Genomic DNA, 14,824 nt, shown 5'->3' on the forward strand with positions numbered 1-14,824 from the left:
AGGATCGGATGGAAAAGGAGCTCAACAAAGACACAACTATTACCTGATGTTAAGAAACACCTGTACACAGCAGAAACACTCACAGACATATACAATTACTTTGGCTATCAACATGAAATGTCAGTCTGAGCTGTTATTTTTCCTTGCTGTCTGCTTCTGTCTCGTCATGATATCACTCAACATCGCTTCTCCTTCAGCAACAGTCAGCAGAGTTTAGAGGGTTGATGGCCTTGCTGTTATTATTAGCAGTAAGGTCAGTTCGTGGCAGCCAAAGCCAGTGTGCTCCAGGTTGTCTGGAGGCTCGAGAATCTGACAGGAAGCACACAGTAAGCAGAGGACGGGGCATCGCCGACTCCCATATAGATGCATCAAGGGTAAATGGCTACATTAACTCTGTCCATTAGTGCCCGTCTCTCGCAGACAGGAAGTGACTGATTGAGGCAGATATGGTGGATTTATTTATATCCCAGCTTATTTATCTGCTTTGGTTGCTGGTTGCTTGTCAGGCATCATTTGAAATAATGTCCAGGGGATCTATGGCAGACTGGGATAAGCAGAGAGAGTGTGTGTGTGTGTTTATACTCTGTGTATACATGCGATTAATATGATGTGAACAGCCCAGACACTCATTGGTGCAGAGCTCTGTTTTTAATGTTTCCCCCTATAACTTATCTACAAAGTGCAAAGCCATGATTGCATTAACAAAGAGAACATACAGACAAAAGGACAAAGACCCACTAGATCAGCCAAACAAAAGAAAATGAATGAAACAGCTTCTAACATACTGTTAGCGGTATTGTGAGAAAACAAACAAAACGCTGTCAGGCCATTTAATTACACCAAACTCTTTGTTTTTATCTGTACATGACTTTAATAGATAACATTAAAGCTAAAGGTATGCTTATTATACTGGCAGGAAAATATGAAATATAAAGAAAAATAACCAATTACTGACTTATTTTCTCAAAGATTGGGAAATCCATGGGCCAGATGCATACAACTCTGTGTAGATTCACAATTTAAAGTAAAACTTTGGTAATATCATGAACTGTATTTGGATATCACTTTTCTTATCATAGTCACAAAGCATATGCATGTGTGGATAAAGTTTATATATCTAGCTCGAGGTGGATAAAAAGATTTCGGAAAAAAGTTTTCACCTGATCGCTGCCGTAAGTTTTAGAGTGAAATGTATTTTCAGTATTTGGGACGAAGCCTTGGGGTTTCTCTGAGTGATGGTCGGCCCACAAGACACTCGTGTGTGTGATCCTACCCAGTTGCTCTGCTCCAGTTCAAGAACTGGAGATGTGAAAGGACTGGTACACACACACACACACACATATACAAACAACACAGCGGAACAGACACAGATCAGATCAGACCCAGCACTGCCTCCCGCTGACCCAAAAACAGACTTACATCAGTCACTCTTGCTGGACTGAAGTTTGGGGAAATGAGCTTAGTGTCTTAGAGTACAAAGTTGAACCATGTGCACATACAGAAACATGATGTCCCACAAAGACAGGATGTAGTCTGATACAGACGGAGCTTTGTGTTATAGGGTTGTGGATCACTGATGTGAGTAAAACAGTTTTTCCAAACAGTGAAACTTTTTCTAAACTTCCTAATAGTTTAAAGATTTTTCGCCACCAAAGTCTAACCTCCGAGCGTACTGTTTGATTAGTAGAGACAGATTTTAGGGTCTTGGTGCCAGCCCCAAATTCAACAAAATTAGTATTTTATTTTTTGTTTTCCACCCAATATTCTATGACTACAGTATTTCCATTAAACAAATGTAGCTGGGACATTGCCATTGCAAAAACATTGGTAACATATAAGAGTGAAAACACACAAATATTTGATTTGTTCAAATTTGTACATTTGTCATCAGTCAATATCATCCTGTTGACAAGCATGTTTTGAACTATGCTACAATCACAGGGGGTACCGCTGTTATATAAAACCACATTTCACTGTCTGGTTCTGTTTCTTCCTCTGTCTTGTTCTCTCTGTATTGACAACCGTTGTAACACGTTGACAACTTTATGCCAAGAGAAATAATCTGTGCAAATATGACAAGCTTTTGATAGTATTAAGCTATTTCCCTCCTCTCTGCCTGAGGTGCTCTCTCTCTGTCTTTCCTTTAGTCTCTCAGTCTCTCTCTGAAGCCTATATTCACAACCAGAGCTACAATATTATGACAGCTTCTTGTTTACTTTTGTGCTCAGACTTGGCATGAATTACCTGAGATAAGGTTTCACTGCAAACTTTGGTGTCTGTATCCATGAATACATGTTAAATAAGGTCGGTAGTGATATATATTTATGTCTTTAAAGACACCAGGGCTCCGTTCTTTATACGTGGAAAAAAAACAAGTTATTCCGATTAGACATCTGAATGTTTTTGGTTCCTCAAAGAAGCTCTGTTAGCCAAACACACTGCAGAACCCATTTGTGCCGGGTAGCATACATATATGCTTTGGTCTTACCTCGGCGTTTAAATCAAGAGAGGAACAATCCGTAACCCGTAGCAGAAACAAGATTCCAAACTGAAGCGGTTGTTGATCACTTGCGGCCTCTACAGACTGGTTAGGAGTAGTGAGGAGTCAGCACTCAGTGATGGTATGAAAAAGTCGATGTAAATATGTTTTGAACTATAAGAGGTCCTTGAGTATGTACTTATTATTGAGCAAAAAAATAATTTGACGGATGAGTCCAGTAGATTAGCTATGGACAGAGACAGAGATGGATTCAAACTCACGCACTACACACACACACACACACACACACACACTACCGAATACATAATGTTCCTGCGGACATAATAAGGACACTTGTGTCCACGAATCATATGAATTTCTGATCATGGTTTCAACTCTCTACTCATTTTAACTTTATTTAAATATAAGAGTGCTATTCAAGACAACTTCATCCAGAATTCACAAATCAATCATCAAACTGCTTTCAAAGAACCAAATTAGCTGAGAATAAACATTATTTTAGCCTGATTTCAGCACGTTAGCCTGAATTAGTTGAGCCACATTTAAAGAACAAGACTCGGATATCTTTAGATCTTATTTTGTATTTCTTAGATCATTGGATTTGACATGTAGGTCCTGTCTAAAAGGCTTCATTCCAAACCAAAGCTGTTCTTAATGTTTGGTTTACCTATTAAATAAAATGATATCAAGTTTGTTTGATCATCACAAAATGGAATTCATGGAAATCATATTAGTTCTGGTTGGTGTGTCCCTCTCCTCTCTAGCTTGGTATTGTGCCATTGCACCTCTTTTCCCTCTAAAAGTGCAGCACCAAATTATCCTGCACTTTAGGTTGTCTGCAAAATGACATGTAATACAGTTTGATCACAGAGTTTGGAGCCTAGTCCTTTAATGTTATAAAAGCTGCAGGTCTACCATGGCTTAGAAGTGTGTATATTGGTTTTTAACAACATCCCCAACATCAATGACAGCTTTCTCCACTGTCAGGCACATATGGCCTGAATCCCAGGATGGTCACTTGTCCCTACATTTCTCCCAGAAGTGGTTGGGTGATTAGAGGTGAGAGATATTCAGTCTTGTTGTTATCTGGTTTCTGCGTCTGGTAAAAGTTGGTCATGTCCGATAGAGTGAGTACAGTAGTCTCTTGATATGGTCCAAATTGGAGGGGGGCCTCATTGCCTCCTTGGTATCTGTCGAACTTTAATGAATACTTAGCTTACGTCATGAATGTTGCAGGTGAGTTAACACATGCAAGCTGAACTGTGCCCAAAGTAAGAGACACATGATTCCAAGTTCTTTGTTGCAGAGAAATGAATCCTCCAGAGAATAAAAGAGTTCACAACACTTTAATCTACATAACAATACACTCTGGTATACATTTTATTAAAGCATATTTGGATGTTCCCAAAAATAGTTTGTTGAGTTGTTAGAATATCAACTTAATTGGTTTTTACACTGTTCTGTCCAAGGAGCTTCCCCCTGACGGCTGATACAGTTAGCACCAGGGGAAGGCGTCTGCACACAGCATATAAACTGTGTTTGACAGTGCTAAATGCAGGAGACCTGTGGTTTTGCCTCTCTCCACACCGACCTGTCAGAATCATTTGGATGCTGCCTCTGGTTTGCAGCGGAACGCCTTGTCAGCTACTCCAATGCTGCGTTTGGCTTCTGCTCCCAATGGAATCCTTCTGCCAAATTACATTCCTCGAAAACACGCTGTAAATTGATTGTTTGTTTACTTTAACCAGGCTCTGGCTTTTACAGTGAATATAACAGTACCGACTGTGGCAGAGCTTGTTATCTAAGACTCACTTTGCTAAATAGATCGGAGCTGCCCCTGTTGTGACGCGACAGATCTACCTGATGGAAACAAATTGGACCGGTGCATATTTTGCTCCCTTTAGACACACATCTATCAGTGTAGAAGAAACAGAAAGAGGCACTCTACTCACTAATGAGTCTGAGATATTCACAGTGGTGCCTTCCTGCGACAGAATAGAAAATGCATAGTTTCATGCCCATTGTGAAGACCCTTGGTCCTTTGGAAACAGGCACTCCAGTCCGCTCGGAGTATCCTCCAGTGTGCACTTACCGAACACAGTGGAGGTGTGCAGGAACAGACCTGCGTGTGGTTGTGAAAACATTATTACTTTTTAATACTTTTTGAAATTGGTAATTTGTTTGGTTCAAAATGTTGGACGTATAGAGGTGAAGTGAAGAGATGTGCAGCATATCATTTATTCTAATATCTATTTCAAAATAAACAAAAAATCCATACATCTGGCATCTTGTCAGTGCAATGTCACCGAAACACATCATTTCACTGTGAACATAGTGGAGCGTTAGCTAAAGAGCCATATACGTCCCTCGGGAGATGGTGGAGATTAAAACTGAGATTAAAATTGAAAACTGAAGAAGTAATATTGGACATAAATTCATCCGGTATGACAAACTTTACTCCAGTGGGATGATCATTTTGCTGAAAGTGCTAACTGTGTATTTGCAAATATATCCACAATATTGTGTATCTTGGCCAACCAGTCCTTTTGGCCACTTTTTACACATTTTAAATATATAGAAATAGAAATATATGTGAAACAGACTAATGATTGTTTTTTTACAGAAAATATTTGAGAGATTACATTCATTAATTCAGGGTTTCCCTGAAAAAATGTGACTATGATAGATCCTGATACATCTTGTGTCGTGATGAATGTAGTAATGATGGCTTAAGCAATAGTCAGATAATTACATATATGACATATGTAGCACCTGTGCAACTTATCTTAAGAAAAGCTATTCATTTTTCGTATATGTTCTCCTGAGGATGTCCAGCAACGCTTGTCACTTTCCGCTTGTTACATTCATAGTCTTTTCAAAATAAACTTCCGTCTTCTCAGGAAACAGGTTCAGGTGACTAAACTACTTGGTTAGGTTTAGAAGAAGATCGTGGTTTGATTAAATATGAAAGGTATGTGACAATTTAACGTTGACTTCTGGTTTGGGACATGAATAGCTGTCTCCTTAGTGAAAGTCAGTGTGTCACTCTTACTTCCTGGTTTACTGTTACATGGATTGTCAAATTGAGTTCCAAGGATATATACAAATTACAATGCATTATTTTTAGTAGATATAGCTACAAACCGTGTGCAATATAGTATATGTATATATAATTAATAATTATATATATATCCTGTCAAACAAATGTTCATCAAATGTTTGCATTGCTTCACAGCCTTTCACAGGAGCATCTCTCTAAAGCAATGACCAACGTCCACCAGCAACAACGGACCTCGGCAAATGTAAGCTGACAGACTCGAATTCATGATAAGTAATGAATATGACTGCTGTCAACTCATCAGAGTTAAAGATTAATACTAATATACGTAAATCTATTCTGACTGCTCTCAAGCTTCCCACGGAGAAGCTTATTAATCCTGATGGGACTCGCTTTCTCCACAATGTTTCCATTTACACGATCAAAGTGGTCACTAAATAGTTTGATGACAATAATAGTCAAACACAAGCTCCATAATAATTGTCTTCATCACTAAACAAATGCAAAGAAAGTGAATCTGCTAACCATGAAAACAATTAAGACGAGTCACGGATGAATACAAACCAGCAAATCAAAAGAATGAGATGAGAGCAGAGCCACCACTGATTCAGTTTCAGATGAATGTAGTGATCCTGTTGACATCATATCCTCAGACAGGCCATGACAGAGTTACAACAGAGATCAATCTCACTTCCACCACATTTTTTGTCACACCGCTTTCGTTGCTTTTTCCATTATTTTGACGGGAACACTGGGTGAGAGAGAACAAGATAACAGGAAAATCAGCTTTCTCAGCAGTGTAGCTCAAAGGTTCAGTAGTATATCAACTGCTTTATGAAACTGAAAGACATTTTGTTTTTGTTTTTATTGCAGTATGAATACCTATTCTTCCTATATCAAGACAGGTGTGTGTGCATGTGTGAGCGTGTGCTTGCGGAAGTTTGTGTTTGTGTCCCTGCTGGTAAATCAGGCCGTGTCTGGCACAGAAAATGAATCGTCTGGAGAGCCATCTGTCTGTCTGTCAGACAGCAAATGTTTTCTTGTCTGCGTAAAACACCAAAATAAGCAAAAGACGACATTTCTGGGCTGAGTGAGGTCGAACCCCATCATCATGCTTCCACAGGTTTTACTTTCTTATCCCTTCGAAACCAAAAGCATTTCTTATTTAGTTGCTAAAGTGGAACTAACTGGAGGAAAAATAGCTCTCGAAAGATTAAAGTGACTTGGCATTCACTCTCTCACCCTTTTTTCTTTTGCTGCCAGGGTTTGTTTTCTCATTCAGCTAAGAGACAATAAACAATGGATGACAAAGAGAACCTTTGCATTTTTGGCTTCAGACCTGGTTTGTCCTGCAGCATTTTCAAAAAGTAGTCTACTCTGGTTAATATGCAAAAATATGTCCTATTATGTGTTAAAGGAATAGTTCCACATTTTATTTGCTTTTTTGTCGAGTGTTAGATGAGAAGATTGATGCTATTCTCACTGTATGGTTAATATAAAGCTACAGACAACAGCCAGTTAGCTTAGCTTAGCACAAAGACTGGAAACAGGGGGAAACAGCTAGCCTGGCTCCATCCAAAGGTAACGAAATCCACCTACCAGCAATTCTAAAGCTGTTGTGTTTACATGTCATGTTGTGTTTACACTTCAATGTTTGTGTGTTTCAAACAAACAAAATATAAGGTGTTAATTGGTGAGCTTTAGAGGTGCAGGTTGGTAAATTGTGTTACCTTTGGAAAAAGCCAGGCTAGCTATTCCCCTCTTTTTCTATTCTTTGGGCTAAGCTAAGCTAACTGGCTACCTTACATTTACTGTACAAAATGATCTAGCAAGTAGTCAATTCTTAATTTTTTTTGGCTCTGCGGTGTGCCGCGACCAACTCTAGGTTGGCATGGAAAGGCTGTCTCCCTGCGAAGACAGATGGGGCTCCCTGCGAAGACAGATGGGGCCCCCTGCTTCTGGGGTGTCTGTCAACCCGGGCAGACTGACCAGTGCGTTATCTGCGTCGATGTCGACAACTCACCAGACCCATCTAGTAACACAGACCCTGTCTTGTTTTTACCCTTCTTGACGTTTTTTCCCTGTCATCACATCTACACAGCTATGTGTTTATGATTAAATTGCTTTTTAGAGCACAACATTGTTTCCAAAGTCAATCAGAAATTGTGTTAAATGAGCATGTTCTCAATATTGACCAACATATTTGTGATTATGTGCTTAATGGTTTCTGCTGAAATCACTGCCAAGAGAAGCTGGCAAACAAATAGATTTTTGGTGAAGTGAAATACTTAAATCCTGTGAAATGTTAAACTTAGTATGAAATTAATAAATGCTTCTGATAAGGCATCTATGGTAAAAGAACCTTTTTGTTCTGTTTAATTTTACACAATCACATCTCATACATAATGCTGCTAATAATAAGAAAATGTAAGTGGGCAAATCCCCCTGCGGGGATCTGTACTGTGCTTCCAGAGAATATTGTTTCCCAACCCCAACCTGTGTCGAGCATGCTGCTGAGATGAAAGCAGAGGCAAGAGGCAAAGATATAAAAGGTGCACATGTAGAGACAACAATACAAAGTATGTGCGCTGTATTTCCTTTCTAGTTTATATGGTGCCGGTGACAGGAAGGCACAAGGTATGAGAGGAGGATAATTACAGAGTATCTGACATCACGCTGTGTGTCACCAACCTGGCTGACATTTTACTGACATGCTGCTGACATATTTTGTCAGTGGTGTCGACACAGCAAATGTACTGTGTTTGTGTAAAGTGCCTATGGGAGGACAGATTACAACACAAAGAGACAAAGAGAGACAGAAAATGGTTCCACTCTTCTGTCAATTGTCCCCTTATGTTGGCAGATCACTGGACAGATCACTGGACAGAAGGCTGAGTCATGATGAGGCCGGTCTGACAAGAAGCCAGAGCGGCACAGAGTTGTTCCTAAGTTTCAAAAAGGAAATCCAAGCTTGAAGTCTTTGAGCCAACAGTTACGGGGGACTAAGGGTCTTCCTAGAAATTTTACTGTCAATAAATTATATACCCACCCCCTTTTGACACAACATTAAAGTCCCAGTTGTATATCTCTTAGGGCTGGGTATCGGTACTTTATACTTTTTAAGGAATCCACCGAACTAACCCAATAAGAAGTAGTATCGAAGCTTCTTTAGTCAACCGATAGACGCCCATTTCCACAAGTTTGTTGGTGCTTCTCCTTCCACTACGTATCCAAGATGGCGTCCATTGAGAGTGAGCTCTTTTTGACTGTTATGATGAGGCTACAATATCTAGATACTCGTAGTGCCCTGCATTTTACGGCGGCTCAGTGGTAGAGCGAGTCATCCTTCAATCAGAGCGTTGGCGGTTTCCCCGGCTCTGCTAGTCCATGTCGATGTGTCCTTGGGCGAGACGCTTAACCCCAAAATTGCTCCCGTCAGCTGTGCCTGCTGTGTTTGAATGTGAATAATGAGATTGTCCTGATGGGCATGTGGCACCTTGCCATCAGTGTATGATTGGGTGCTAATGGTTGAATGACATGTAGTGTTAAAGTGCTTTGAGTAATCAGAAGACAAGGAAAGTGCTATACAAGTACAAGTCCATTTACCATTTACTCATACACTCAATATAGCAGGTTTAGGTACAGAAGAACGCAAATTGAAACACAGCTGTTAATTACTGTTAAGCTAACGTAATCAAGCTGTCATATTCAACTCTTTAAATGTTTACTCTTTTGGATTGTTGTGTATATTTGCTAAACACAATGCTGTATTGTACTTCCTCTGGGGAGTTTGGTTGATATTTTCACAGATAATGCTTTTGTTATTATCATGAAATGGTTACAGCACTTCAAAACCCTTTAGGGAGGAGGTTGGGGTGGATAGTTGCCTGAAGCAAATGTGATATACTTTGACACCGGTGCCGTTCCTTTTCTTGCTAATAGCCAACATTGTTTGAACGTAATTGCTCATATGTCGCTTTTAATGGAAGTGACAACATATTTTGAGTTTTAGTTTAGAGATCTTATACCTTGTTTCTCCCTTTGAAATGACAACAACACCAGGTTTAAAGCCTGAGTGTGCTTTGTGTTGTTGTTTTGTACAAACTTGTCTAAAGGTAAAAGGGTCCGTCCATTGGCCGGATGGCCAACTTGAAGGCGTGGTGAAAAACTAGTCGTCATAGCAGCCTTCTGGTTGACTGGTTGAATCCCTCTTCAAGAATGTTTTGCTTCTGTAATCTTGATGCACTGAATTGTAAAAATGGGGATAATGGCTTACACCTTCCCAAAGGGGGTTTCAAACACTTACAAGCCATTCATTTCACTTCACTGTACTCAGTAGTTACACCACCCTGAATCTGTGCATGTTTACCAAAACACCAAATGGAGAACCAGTGGTCCGGATGCTGCGGTGGGAAATGCCTGAAAATGTCCGGGGCTTCTTTAACAGGCGTGTGGGCCTGCTGACAGACAGGCAGATGTTCAAACAGAGTTCTTTTGTGAGACAGGAGGCTGCTGCGTTTGGGCGCTTTCAAGCAGACACTGTGTGATGGAGATTAGGAGCAAGCTGTGCAACGGTGTGTAGTGTTTCGTTCAAGCAGGGGAAATATTTTACATATCAAAGCCGAGGAGACAGAGGGAGGAGAGGGAACATCAGGTGTGGCGATCGATGCTCTTACGTCATGACTCACTTAAAAAGGAAAAAAAAAGATCGTCTTTGGCTTCAACACAATTCATGTTGATTGTGGTGAAGCCAAAGACGATTTTCAATATTTCATGGACTTTGAAGTTTAAAGCAAGTAAGTTAGTCATGACATAAGGGGCCCGAGGAGAGAGGCTCTGTGAGGATAATGATTCAAGATCCAAGAGAGAGGGTTAGAGGAGAGCTGTGCTGAAGACAGATTTATACATCAAGAGTATAGTGAGCCTCTTTATCACCAGTTGAGTTGTTGAGATTCGGTCTTTATCTTGGTTGAAACACCTTGTTTCCTGATTACTACTGAATAAATATGATCTTTGTATGTGCAATGACTCACATTCAGCTTTAACTCAAAACACCGAGGTACATTTTCCAAAGTTTTTTGTGAACATCTTGGTATTCTTGATACTGTATAAGTCAGTAGAGTAAATTGCTTAAGTGGAGTCAAAAATAAAAAGGTGTGTTGAACTGAATTCATTAAAGTCGGCATATGAACTACGTCAGTATACATCCATAAACAGATTCTGCATTCAAAAGCATCTGACAGCAAAGGGACAAGCTGTCTGGTTTCTGTTTGTAGTTCGAGTAATATTGACCAATCCCATTAGAGCAGGCATTTCTATAATGCAGGTTATACAATTCACATTTTAATAAATTAAGAGAAATTGAAAAACCCATTCAATCATTCATGTTTGATAACAGAAAAATTAATTATTTGTTTTGTAAATAGTTTAATGTTAAACCTGTAAACATTGTAAACAAGATCCGAGGTAAAATCAGCACCAAATACTTTGGAAATATATCAAGGAATAAAGCCATGAATTCATATATCATTTTATACCAACTTTATGAGAATGATAAATAGCAAAAAATACAGATTGTTTTCAAAATTATTTCCCATCTGATTGTTGCATGTAGAAAGTCTCCTAACAACCAAATGGGATTGACTGTAAATGAGGTTCTCTAGTAAATGGGCTGTATGCACATTTTTCCTCTTCTTACCTATACCAAGTTTGGCAAACCTTGAGCTATTCTGTTGGACTTTTATTTAGTCACTGAGAACATGCTATGTACCTGATGCCACTCAATACATTTATATTTGCCACCAATGCTAGAAACATTCCCACGGGGATAACACTGTCGCCTCCTCTCCTTACTTAAACTAACGACCAGGTGGACCTCTGTGACACTATCGCCCTCAGTTTTAGCTCCTGTCTGAGGTGTTTTCAGAGGGTTTCATCCTCTGCTATTATGACCCTGACACTGATGTCTCCACAGGTTAAAAATACCTGGAACATGAATACTTAATAACAAGACAAGGCATGGAGAGGCTCATTAAGAGCCTGTCTCGCTGACTTCCCCTAGCTGTCCTCCAACTCAAATCCGCCTTTGACATGTTAATATCAGTTCCAAAATGAGGGAGTTAAAAAAGTTCTAAATGACAAAGAACTTTAATCTTATCTCTCTCTCTCTCTCTCTCTCTCAACAAAAAGCAAAGAACATTAATTTCCCATACTTTCTCATCAGATAGAAAGGTTTGGGGATGTTTTGATATAAAGCTGATTCATTTCTAATCCACAGTGAGACATTCCTTTGTGTTTCCCCAACGGTGAATGAATGACTAATTAGGCCACTTGTGGTGTCTAAAAGAGAAATTTGCCGGGCTGAACCACCTTACTGAGACACACACACACACACACACACACACACACACACACACACACACACACATGTACGTCTCCAGGTGCACACTCAACAAACAGATGTCAATCAAATGTAAGCCACTTCTTCGCACCACTGTCACCACAACAACATGGGAGTCTTTGCAGTGGAGGGTAAGTATTAAGCTGAGGTGAATATTTCTGTGTGTGTTTAAAAAACATTTAAAATAAAAGTGTGTGTGTTTGTGTCTCGGTGGTGCTGTGTGGTGGTGAGTTGGACCGCTGATCTGAACTGCAGATATCAAGCGTGTTATGTATGATTTATCACTTCTTATCCACATAGAGGAAGCCCGTGGTAAAAGAAAGATAGCACATAACCTCAGCGCTCATCTATCCGTGTAGCATTATAATTTCACCGTGTCTGCTAGACAGCGGAGACGACCACTGTTGACGTGCTTTGAAAGTAATGAATGGCTGACTGCATTGATTTTTCCATACATATATTTCCATAATACTCCCCTGTGGGGAGTGTGTAAATATTGCTTCTTTAAAGCGAGCATCGGTGACTGGACTAAAGTGCTGGAATGAAGCATAGTCCGAGCATCCTCTGGGGACGTACTTCTCATTGTTCCGCCTAACGTAACCAGGCTAAAGATTGAAGGACCAATCAATACCTGTCTCACTGCCGCAACCCTACCCATGACCTGCGTTGCAATGCAATGCCTCGAGGCTTAGATAATCACTCCGCTCTGCAGGGACAGCTGGTGTCAGGAGGGATTGGAAGATGGAGGTCTATCTACAGCTGAGAGAGAAGTGTGGTGCAAACCTAGAACAAAACCTGATGTCTCCTTATCAGAAATCAATAGCTGTGAGCTCTATTGATCACTCAGACACGCACAAATGTACTCTTTTCTTCATAGACATTGATAATGTGTCAGAAAAACAGCAGGATGTGTTTCATTGTTTGTGCTCTGTTGAGCCTCGGACACATCGGGGGTCGGCTATGCCATCACAGATTGACATGCAACTGTGTTCTGCAATATCTTTTTTTTTTTGAAGATTGGCTTTTCCTGTGTGATCAAAGAGAAGGAATTCAAAATTACTCCGTGCAGCTAGCAGCCAGGTGCCACGGCTGCAAAATGCAATATTCAGTATTGTGTGTTTCCAGTTGTACACCTGTGAGATTCAGAGACTGTTCTGTCTGTTGTGTTAGCACTTATTTTTCTACAAATGCTACCTGAGCCATTGCATATATATATATATATATATATATATATATATAATGTGCAGAAGGGCTGGGCAACACAGCTGAACTCAATATAATGCTATAAATAATCCTATATAGCACTCTTTTCTGTAGGGCCGTCTAACACTCATTAGTTGATTTCTACTTCTCTGTATCTGTTAGGCCACGGTGGGTACAATCGCTCCTTCTAGCTACACACTTCTTCTTTCATTTACTCCACACAAACTGAAAATGTTAAACACACCTCTTCATCAGGGCATTTTGCATGGGAAAGACCAATCTCTGTGGAATAGCAGTGCATCCATTACAAACGAAGCAGCTACAAAGCTGACAAGAGATCACAATCTGAGTTTTCAACGTGTGTGAGATTTGGATTCCAAAGCAACTGTTGGAGGTGTGTTTATTGATAAAAGTTAGAGCCACCAGCACTATAAACCACAATTAAGAAGCACACAATAAATTCCACCGTTAACCCCCCTCTCTCTCTCTCTCTCTCTCTCTCTCTCTCACACCCACACATACACACACGCACACACACACACACAATTTTAGCAGTGGTGTTTTTATGGCACATTCTCATGGGACTAATTGAGTGATAATGAGATGCTTGACAACAAATGGTGTGTATGTGTGCGTGTGTGCATGTGTGTGTGAGTTCCCTTTGTCAAGACATCAAATGGACTTTCTGTCAGGACTAAATCCATGCAACGCTACCCCATCATTACATTACACTGTACGTTTCGTCTTCTCTAAATGAAAACCTGAAGTCTCAAACCCGTAAACATGAGTAATGGCTTTTCTCTATGCTCCATTTATCTATTTACTCCCTTTTTTTTCTCCTTATCCATGTATTTATTTTTGGTTTGTCTCTGCTGTTTCACGGCTGGGTCCTCCCTGTCTATATTGTGCCCGATACGCACTTTTCCTCCTCACTCATATCGTTTGTCTGACGCTACCTCTACTGTGAAATTGTACTTGTCACACGCAGGCGTGCATTTTGACAAAATATGAAACAAAATTCAAACGCACACACATTTCCACATCAGAGGCTCGACGGCAAAGGAGAGTGAACGTCCCCCACTCCCCTTGTTTCCCGCTTTTCAATTCTTCACTTCACAGCCTTCAGCCAAAGCTGGAGAATGTTTTCTGAGACTTTTTTTGAAATCCATCTGTTAGAAAATGAAAAGTATTTAACTTTTTAATCCAATGAGTTTTAATCATACGCTTCCTGCAGTGTACTGTATTGTACTGACTGTGTGTGTGTGTGTGTGTGTGTGTGTGTGTGTGTGTGTGTGTGTGTCTGTGTCTGTGTGTGTGAGGGGGGGCTGGTTGGGGGGGATGATGAAGAGAGAAGTGTGACAGTGATGTGGGCAGTGAGTGAAAGCCAAGAGAATAAAAAGAGACCCCATCATTACACGCAGCCTTTCTGTCGTTCCATTAGAAAGAACAAAATGACCCTTATCACCCTGTCTTCCCTACAGAGACATGATTGGGTTTTCAGGGGAAAATTTCGAAGGACCTAAATTGCATTTGTTACGTCTCCATCCAGTGCTGCCCGGCTCAGCCCACCCCTGCAGCAAACAGTCCGTGTCGGCTCCACTGGAAATGATAATTCCTGTTGTCACACACTAATGGTCATTGCTGCATAACTGCATCGCCGCAT

The sequence above is a fragment of the Anarrhichthys ocellatus genome, unplaced genomic scaffold (genome assembly GCF_004355925.1).
Source record: "Anarrhichthys ocellatus isolate YVR2014 unplaced genomic scaffold, GSC_Weel_1.0 scaffold40, whole genome shotgun sequence".
Taxonomy (NCBI): Eukaryota; Metazoa; Chordata; class Actinopteri; order Perciformes; family Anarhichadidae; genus Anarrhichthys; species Anarrhichthys ocellatus.